The sequence below is a fragment of the Primulina tabacum genome, chromosome 6 (assembly GCF_025594145.1).
Source record: "Primulina tabacum isolate GXHZ01 chromosome 6, ASM2559414v2, whole genome shotgun sequence".
Lineage (NCBI taxonomy): Eukaryota > Viridiplantae > Streptophyta > Magnoliopsida > Lamiales > Gesneriaceae > Primulina > Primulina tabacum.
Window position 1 is genome coordinate 7,121,727 of NC_134555.1, and position 10,536 is coordinate 7,132,262.

Consider the following 10,536-nt stretch of genomic DNA (forward strand, 5'->3'; position numbering starts at 1 on the left):
ATGAAAGAAATAAATGAAAGATCTATTTTCTAAGAGAAAAAGTGTTATGAATGTTTCTTTTATCTTATCCCGGGAGGTACTAGGCCCCGGTTATTAAAGAAAAGCCCAGGTCACTACACCCTGGCTTGGGGCACTACACCTCGACCATTCCAAAGTCCTGGGACATGTTCCCCGGTCCAAGGCTTCGCACCTTGGTTATTGATAAGCCCAGGGCATTACACCCTGGCTCGGGGCACCACACCTCGACCATTCCCAAGTCCCGGGACATGTTCCCAGGCCCAAAACTTCGCACCTTGGTTATTGATAAACCCAGGGCACTACACCCTGGCTCGGGGCACCACACCTCGACCATTCCCAAGTCCCGGGACATGTTCCCCGGCCCAAGGCTTCGTACCTTGGTTATTAATAAGTACAGGGCACTACACCCTGGCTCGGAGCACCACACCTCGATCATTCCCAAGTCCCGAGATATGCTCCTCGGCCCAAGGCTTCGAACCTTGGTTATTGATAAGCCCAGGGCACTACTCCCTGGCTCGGGGCACCACACCTCGACCATTCCCAAGTCCCGGGACATGCTCCCCGGCCCAAGGTTTCACACCTTGGTTATTGATAAGCCCAGGGCACTACACTCTGGCTCGGGGCACCACACCTCGACCATTCCCAACTCCCGGGACATGCTCCCCGGCCCAAGGCTTCGCACCTTGGTTATTGATAAGCCCAGGGCACTACACCCTGGCTCGGGGCACCACACCTCGACTATTCCCAAGTTCCGGGACATGCTCCCCGGCCCAAGGCTCCGCACTTTGGTTATTTATGATTTACAGGGCTCTGTACCCTGAATTAGGGGTTCTACACCTCGTTCGTTTATTAAGTACAGAGATTTTTATTCAGTACGTGGCTCCAACATCTCAACTACTTATTTGGATTTACCGGTTAAATTCTCAACACTTAGAAAATTTTCTGAATGTTTTGCGTACAAGCCATTATTTTACTCGGGTTTCTTGAAGCCTTATCATAATATTATTATGAACTATTGAAAGAAATTGAGAATTTCATTAAAAAGCACGAAGGCAGGGATTACATAAAAAGGGTAAAAAAGAAAAAAGTACAGAAATTATTATCATATTCTAAACCTACTGTGCATTAGATTGTTCTCCGGCCTCCTCGGGAGCCTTCTCAGCCTCCTTCTCAGCCGTATCGTCCTGGGGAAGGGAGTCAATGGCCTTGTCGATATCTGGGAAGCCCTCCCTGCCTGCCGGGATAAGGCCCTCTTCCTCAAACTATTCCCGGCACTTCTCAAAGCCGACTTTGAAGTAGTTATTCGATCTATCTTCATAGCCGCTTGGAATTCCGCAGATTAAAGGAAGATAGTCCTCCATTCCTCTTGATTCAGCTGAAAAATCCTGAGCTTATCCTCAACAACAACAGCCCGATGTTGCTGTGTGCTGGCTTCATCCTCAAGATAACGAACTCGGGACTCCAGGAACGCAATTTGCCTCTGAGAGGCCTCTTCCCGGGCCAAGCCTTCATCCCGGGCAAGCTGAGTTGAGACCAATTGTTGATTGGCCATTTCCAGTAAAGCTTGGAGACCGGCAATTTTCTCCTCATGAATCTTCTGAACCCGGGAAATCTCTCCTTGAAAATGGTCATGAATTTCTTGAGCCGCCCGGGCTTGTTGACCTTTCTTTGTGGCCACTGCCGCCACCTCTTCAAAAGCCGAGACTATCATCTGGGCAGCCTGTACAAAAAAGAGTTAAAAAAAAAGAGAAAGAGATATAGGACAAAGCTTACAGAGAGAAGCCGGTTTGATCCCTCCAGGAATCTAACGCTGGAAGGGGCACTTTTCAAGAATACCGTCTCAGCAGGGCTGAGTTTCTACTTAAGGCACCTAACCCTAGTGGCAGTAGCCCCCTCAAAAAAGATGTTAGCCTGAGTAGGCTGATCCGTTTGAGGGAGCTCTTGGCCGGGTTCATTTGAGGGTTGTTGGCGAAGGGGAGTTGATTGAACGGACCGGGAGGTGCCCTGGCCGCCTTCGAGGACGATCAGCTCGAGGGAGGTGACGGCTCTTCGTTTCCTCTGACTAAGAGGAATGAGATACTCGGCTTTCTCCATAGTCTCGGTCACCACCTGAGGCCCGAGCCCTTCTTGATCCCGGGGAGTGTTATCCCGGGAAACTTCCACTCTCGAGTCTGCCTCCTCCTCGGCCTGCCTCCCCTCTTCTTCAGCAGCTGCTCGGCGAGCTGCCATTTTCTTCTCTTGGGCTGCCTTCTCAGCTGTCCGCTTTCTGGAAAAAGCTGTCTGCATCTCGGAGTTATCTGCATAAGGAAGTGACAGGGTTATAAAAAATTAAATGAGCAAATTAAGAAAATAAATGAGACAGAGAAGGAGAGACCATTACCGGGTTGAGAGCCCGAGCCCGCTACCTCGTCAATTACCCAGTCCAAGGGGTCCTCAACCCGGGCGCTCAACTTGTAAGCAATCAAGTTTTCATTGGAAATAAGGGTGGAGGAAGAGTATTTATGCCCCTCCACTAATGTCTGGCTTACAAGAAAAGGCTCCTCAAATTTGTAAGATTGGGGAAGGGCAGGTTGTGGGGGAAGGGAAGTGAGAAACCCGGTTAGATAGGAAAGAGGACCCGGGAGTTGAATATAAAAGAATCTTCCTTTCCACCCTTTCTGTGAGGAATGGATGCCATCAAAGAATCGGACATTCAGCCAAGCAGTCAGGGAAAATGCATTATCCCCGAGCCGACAAGAGAAGTAATAATGGAGGATAAGGGGGGTGATGATGAGATTGTTCATTTTGAAAAGGATATAGGCCGAGGCCATGATCCTGAAAGAGTTGGGGTGAAGTTGATTGACAGGCACGCCAAAAAACTTGGCAACATCGATATAAAAGGAGGGGATGGGAAATCGAAGACCATTTCTAAGTTGGTCCCGAAAGAAATTTATATATCTGGGTGGGGGGTGATCTGCCCGATCAGAAGGACCGAGAATCAGAATGGAAAAATTAGAGGGGATAGACCCCAGAGCCCGGAGCTCCTCGTCTGCCCCCGAGCGCAGGGTGATTCTCATGGAGGAAAACCAGGGAACACCCGGGGTCTCGGTTGGAGGAGGGCTCGAAGCCTGGGCTTTGCCTTTGCCTTTGCTCTTTGCAAGAGCTCAGGAGTGGCTAGAAGTATAAGGTTTTGAAGAAGTTGGTTTGGTTTGGTGGGCTGAGGGTTTTTTAAAAGGCTTGGTAATAGAACGGCGAGGGGGAGACGGAGGGGAATCAGAGCGCAGTGCGGTGGACTCGTCACTAGGCGAGCCTCGCGCATCGGCTCCTGAGGTTGAAGAGGTAGAGTTAGACATAGTTTGAAGGAGGAAAAAAACTTACAAGTTTTTAGGGGGAAATACGGTGGAGGATCGTCGGAGTTGAATGTTTTGCTCAGAAGAGCTTCGAGAAAAATTTTTGCAAGGGCTTCGCCGAGAGTTTGAATTTGAAAGTGATTTTTGAAAAATAGGAGGGTTACTATATATAAGGAGAATGAATCAATCTCCACCGTTGATCTAAATCAGATCGAACGATCAGGATGGATCTAGGAAATCATGCAGGCAGGTGAAAGGACGTGTATGGATATCGAGGAGACATGCTCATTATTGCCTTGGAATATGAAACGATTTTCGTCGGCATAAATGCTAAAGCATGCGTCATAATGACACCCCTTGGACTACCCGAGAATACTAAACGACACAATATCCAAAGACTGGGAGATTTGAGGCCCCGACGTATTATTCAAGCCCGGCCCCGACATCTTATTCAAGCCCGGGAGATTTGAGGCCCCGACATCTTATTCAAACATGGGAGATATAAGGCCCCGGTTTATTATCTTAAGCTCGGGTAGTATCAGATCCCGGTGTCTCATCCCTCCCATCTATGGGATATTTGAAGCCCCCGATGTTTTTACATATTCTGAATTATGTTCTTACAAGAGTACAAGTATGACCGATCGGGACAACGAGTCAAGCTCTAGCCCGACTATTTTAGGGATGGGTGGTGATACCCCCATAAGGATCCGGGTTATCATTAACCCAATTTGTTACTTGGATAGCCCAGATCAGAGCCAATATGCCGGTTACTTTCCCAAGGACCCGGGCAGATCTTTTCTTCCCGGGCACTTCGCCTTTTCCCGGGTAATCGTCATAGCCCGGGCCATCGTACAAGTACCCGGGTACCCGACTACCCGGGTCACCTCGAGAATTGCACCACACTCGAGTGTGATTGATACAGACCGTCTAATCTGTCAGAACTACTTGGACTTGGAGTGTCCTAGAAGTCATCAGAAGCTACAAATATGGGTAGCCGACTTGCCATACTTAGTAGGTGGCACGAGGATCGAGGTACTTACCCCATTTTTCTACTATAAATAGCTGGTATTAATGTCATTTAAAGGATTCTGAAATCTTTTAACTCTCAAGCACTTACATATTTTCTCTCAAATATTACTTGTGTTCATCTGAAAAACCTGCTGACTTTAGTATCGGAGTGGCTACATCGGACATCCCTCCGACGCCCATTCACGAGTTACTTTCTTTTGCAGGTGTAAATCCAAGCCATTACCTTCACTCAAATTATCAAACACTATAAATTACTGATTTGATCTGTTGGAGCCCCTTATCCGGCTCATCCATTTCAGCAAGGTCACATCAAATTGGAAGAGGCAATTGGAGTCGGTTCTCATTAGACTAACTCTCATGGATAGACCATGTGCGTCTTTTTCCAACTGACTGATGAATGCAAAGTCATCGTTTGCTATTGGGTCCTTGAAGTATAAGGTCCAAAAATATGATAACATAACTTCAAAGCCGTACCTGTGGTTCACATGGCCTGAGACGATATGTTAAAAAAAAGATTTGTTGTAATAAATAATCGTAAAACTCAGTTTGTAAATTTTAAATAACTAAACAATAGATGTAAGAAATATATAATTTATGACTTATATATTTACCTCTTTGCGATTTTTTCTTCGTGCGTCACAACATCAACATATCTATAACGTAATACGATATCATACGAACAATTATATTGGAAAAAGATTGAAATCACCAAAAATTGTAAGATATGTTGCTAAAATTGAAATTTATCAATATAAACTATCAAAATAACAAAATGATAAATATGTCAAACCAATATTGTAAAAATATGTGATTTGTTTTAAATAATATATATAATATTTCATTTGAGAAAATAGAAATTAGAGATATATAAAATGAGTAAGTATCACAATTTTTTATTTTTTGAAATGAGTCTAACTAAATAATTCAAAAAAATAAGCCAAATAATCAACAAGTGAAGTATAAAATTCTAACACACGAGTTGGTTCAATATAAAATGATAAATATATTGGACACATTAACATTTAATGCATAAAAATTTTAAAAATTTATTTATTGAGCCGTGTTGTTTTATTGTTTGGACTCTAAACAATTGGATCAAATCCCAAATGAACATAATAATTTTATTCAATCATGTTCACAATGAGTCAATGTTCAATTTTTTTTTTTAATTTCCAATGTCAATACTATTTAAATATAGGTCTCAACAACATGGTCCAATGATTTTTTTGGTCCCTGTAAGGACCGAGCCTTCAGGCGATGGCCTATATGGCCTCATAGGAGGTCTAACCCTGTGTAACCTAAATGCATGCACATCTAGGAAAAATATAAAATGACTAATTACATGCTTTTAATTGCATAAATTTAATAGGGAGTGCTGCATGTTTAAAATGTACATTTCTACATGAATGCATAAAACTGTGTTTTAAAAGCTATTCGAGACGCGATCGAGGAATGAAGACCGGAGACCATATGAGGGAAAATATTTTTATTAAATAATTATTTTAAATTTTTTAATGTGTGGTGTATATTAAATGAAATTTTCGAAAATAAGATGTTTAGAGGCGTTGAATACATCGAGTCGTATTTATTATCTCTTATCTTATATCTTTATCTTTTATTTTATTTCTCAAATTTCGAAATTACACCCAAAATTTCGAAATATACATATACATAATTGTGTGTGTGTGTGTCTATATATATATATAATATTTTCTTATTTAAATTATCGGATCTTGATCTATTTATATATATCAAAATCAATATACATCCATATTATCGTCTTAAATTTTGAACTCCTAAGGTATTTGTACATAAAGATTTAATTATCTCACACAACTTTAAATAATCTTGATAATCTTTAAATAGAAAATCTTTGATACCCTAGTACAAATTTTTTTGTTAAAAAATAATACAAGGTTTGGAAATTACAGTTTTACAGTTTGAAGTTAATTGAATAAAAATAATGTCATTTGCATATATTTAAACTAACAGAGTATGATCTCTTTTACTATATTTAAAGATTGTTTTATCAACTGTGACGATGGTAAGTCATGCTCAAATAAAAATTTGAATAGGGTGTCATACCAGGCTCTAGGATCTTGCTTCAAACCATATAATGCTTTATCTAATTTAAACACATAATCAGGTATTACATGATTCATAAATCTAGGAGGTTTTTCAACAAACACATCTTCTTGTAACAAACCATTCAAAAATGCACTTTTAATATATATCCGATATATTTTAAAGTTCTTAAACACAACATAAGTAATAAATATTCTAATTGTTTCTAATCTAGCTATGAATGCAAATAATTCATCAAAATCTATTCATTCTTCTTGCTTATATCCTTGTGCCACTAGTATTGCTTTATTTCTGGTTACAATGCCATTTTCATCAAGCTTATTTTTAAAGAGCCATCTTGTTCCAGTAACAGATTAATCTAATGGTCTTGGAACCAAGTGTCAAAATTTATTTATATCAAATTGTCATAAGTCTTCTTGCATGACATTTATCCAATTTGAGTCAATTAGAGTCTCATCAATTTTCTTAAGTTCATTATGAGATATAAATGCAGCATGCAAAAATTCGTCAATCATTTGTTTCCTAGTTCTTAAGGGAATAGAATGATTATCTATGACCAGTTCAGGTAAATGATTTTTGTTCGATCGGTAGCATGGTCCAAGAGAATTTGGATCTACTATAGTAAAATTTAGTTCTTGAATTCGGTCACATTTTTCCTTAACAAATTCGGATTGATTTAAAACTTGATATATTGTAGGTTCACTTGGATCTGGATAAAATCGATCTGTAGTACTGTTCTTTCTTTGCTCATCAGCTTGTTCTCCCAAGTTTTGATTTGTGTTTACATCAGCTTGATTAGTAAGAATATCAAGTTCATGGCGCAAGTCACTTGTTCTTCTAATCTGAATCTCATCATCATTGTTAGATTGAAGACTGTTATTTTTCATTCTATTGGAAAGATCATTTAAGTTTTTTTCGTAAACATTTGGAACAATTGAAGAATCATCAAACACTGTATATACTGATTCTTAAACCGATAGAGTTTTAGTATTTAAAACATGATATGGTTTGCTGACATATGAGTATCCTATAAATATTCCAGCATCTGATTTTGCATCAAATGTAGATAAATTATTCTTATTGTTGTTATGGATAAAGCATTTACACCCAAATACCATGAAGTATGAGATTTCTGGTTGATTTCCATTCCAGATCTGATAGGATGTGTTTCCATGTTACTTGTTGATCATCGATCAGTTCTTAGTATAATAGGCAGTGTTGACAGCTTCATCCCAAAAACGCCGAGAAATTGTAGAGTCTGCTGGCATGGTTCGAGCTGCTTCCTTGAGTTTTCTGTTACGTCTCTTAGCAACACTGTTCTGCTGAGGTGATCTGGCAGCAGAGAAATAATGTTTGATTCCATTGTCCTCCGGATAAGTTGCAAGTTTCCTGTTAGTAAACTCGGTTCTTTAATCACTTCTTATCATGTCCACCATTAGGGTTTTCTCATTTTGTAGATGCTTTAGTATCTTTATCAATTGTGAACATGTATGATCTTTTGATCCAAGATAACTCATGTTAATCTTGAAAAATCATGAATAATTACAGAGTGTACATCATTCCCTCTAAGCTCATTAATAGTATAGGACCAAATAGGTCTATATGAACAAGTTCCAAACATCGAGCTGAGGTAGTACAATCTTTGTTTTTGTAAGTCGATTTGACTTGCTTTCCTATCTGATAGGCTGAGCATATCTTATCCTTTGAAAAGTCAATCTTGGGAACACCAGTTACCAAGCTGTTCTTACTCATATTAGAAACTATTTTAAATTTCAGATTATTTAATCTTTTATGCCAGAACCAATTTTTATTTGTATTAGCAACTATAAAACATGTCGGATTAGGATGTTGTTTGATAGACCAGTCTATTTTATGAGTATTACCATTCTTGTTACCTATCATTGCAATTTTACCTTTTGAAGTTTTGACAATGCAGGTGTGCTTGTGGAATTCTACAGTGTATCCATTATCACATAATTGACTTTTGCTGATTAGATTATAACCATAAATTTTCAACTAATAATACATCATTTATGACAATATTACCATGGATAATTTTATAATTACCCACAGTTTTACCTTGAGAGTCACCTCCAAAAGTGATTCTTGGGCCTTGATAGTCAATTGTTGGAACATTTCATGTTCGCAATCTTCAACTTGTTATTTTGTTACTGATAAATTTACCTAAGTACGCAGAGCTGAGATCAGTTACGAGCTGTCAAAATCGCAAACTCAAGACGTCAAACTGATCGCACAAACTGAACCAGTCAAAATGAAATGTCAACGAACAGTTCAACTGATTGTCCAGCTGATAGGTGGTTCAACAGAAGACCTTCAGAAGCCTGGCCAGCTGATGAATAGTTTAACTGATGAAGTGCCCAGCTGACCAGTTCAACTGAAAGTGTGACCAGTCCAACTGAAAATCAGTTCAGATGACCAGTTCAGAGAATCAGTTGGAACCAATCAGTCACAGATCACGACAAGCTTATTCAATGGAATCCAGTTATGCACAAATGTACAAAATCAATTTTTCAGTCAAAGGACAATAATAGACGTTGCATCAATGTTTAAAGCAAAAACGTTTTAGAAACGATCAAACTTCGCGCCTATAAATAGAAGATGAAGATCAGTGAACATGTATACACATAACAACAACAAGAGTGTGTGAAGAAGAATGGCACGCTAAAAGCTTTTTCAGCTTACAAGAAATAATCAGCCCAGTTTTGAGAGAACACTTCTGATTCTCAGACTTCATCGTCTGGTAATCTGCATTTACATTGTCATTCTCAGTTCTCAATTTACTTATCTCAAATTTTATATCTCTGCAGTTGTTTTCTTGCAAGCAAGGAAACTTATTGATTTGATCTTTCAAGTTTTGATTTTCAATATTAACTTCCTCGAATGACTGAGAAAGTCTTGAGTACTCTTCTACCATGTCATGCAGTGCTTTCACCAAATCATTTCGTGTAAATTCATCATAATCGAAATCAAATATCTCTTCTGATGTCGAGGCTGATTCAGTGTTTGCCATGAGACATTTGAATTCTTCTTCATCATTACCACTTGAGTGGCTATCTGAGTAAGAAGACATAGAGCAAGAATCCTCCCACTTTGATTTACTTTCCTCAGCAATCATTACTTTGCGGTCTCTTCTGGACTTCTTCTCATTCCGTTTGTACTCCTTCTTCTGGCTATCCTTCTTAGGTTTCGGGCAATCAGCAATAAAATATCCGATCTTTCCACAGTTGAAGCAAGTAATATCACCAGGTGGTGATTCCTTCTTGAAGTTTCGGTTAGGGCTTTGGTATGCTCGGTGATTCTTCTTCATGAATCTGGAGAATTTCTTTACGAAGAGAGATATTGCATCATTGCTGATTTGTTCAGTAGTCTTGTCAGATGTGCTTTCAATAGCAGCAATAGGTGAAGCATTTGAAACAACTACATCAGTAGCAGTAGCTGCAAGAGCCTTGGTAGGAGGATTCAACATGGGCTCTTCTCCGCTTCTTACTTCCACTTCAAACTCATAAGCTTTCAAGTATGAAAACAAGTCATGTAGTTCCAACTTGTTCAGATCTTTTGAGACTCTCATCGCCATAGTCTTGACGTCCCATTCTATGGGTAAAACTATCATCACTTTGAATGTTACTTCTCTATTGCCATATTCCTTTCTCAGAGCTGCTAGCTCATTTATTAAGCTACTAAAACGTTCATCAAACTCGCTCAGAGTTTCTCCAGCTTTCATCTTCAGAGTTTCAAACTTTTGCATAGCCACAGACAACTTGTTTTCTTTTGTCTGTTCATTTTCTTCACAAATATGGATATGCGACGCCCCAGATTCGACGACTGTCCTCACTGTACCAAGACGAGTCTTTCCAGCGTGCTTATGTCCTCATTCACACGCACCCTAGAAAACTTCCCAGGAGGTCACCCATCCCAAAATTGCCCCAAGTCAAGCACGCTTAACTTTGGAGTTCTTATGTGATGAGCTACCGAAAAGAAGATGCACCTTCGTGATATGAGTAGTACCAATCAAATCTTTTAAGCCCTCTTCAACTGTACAGTCCATTACATTGAA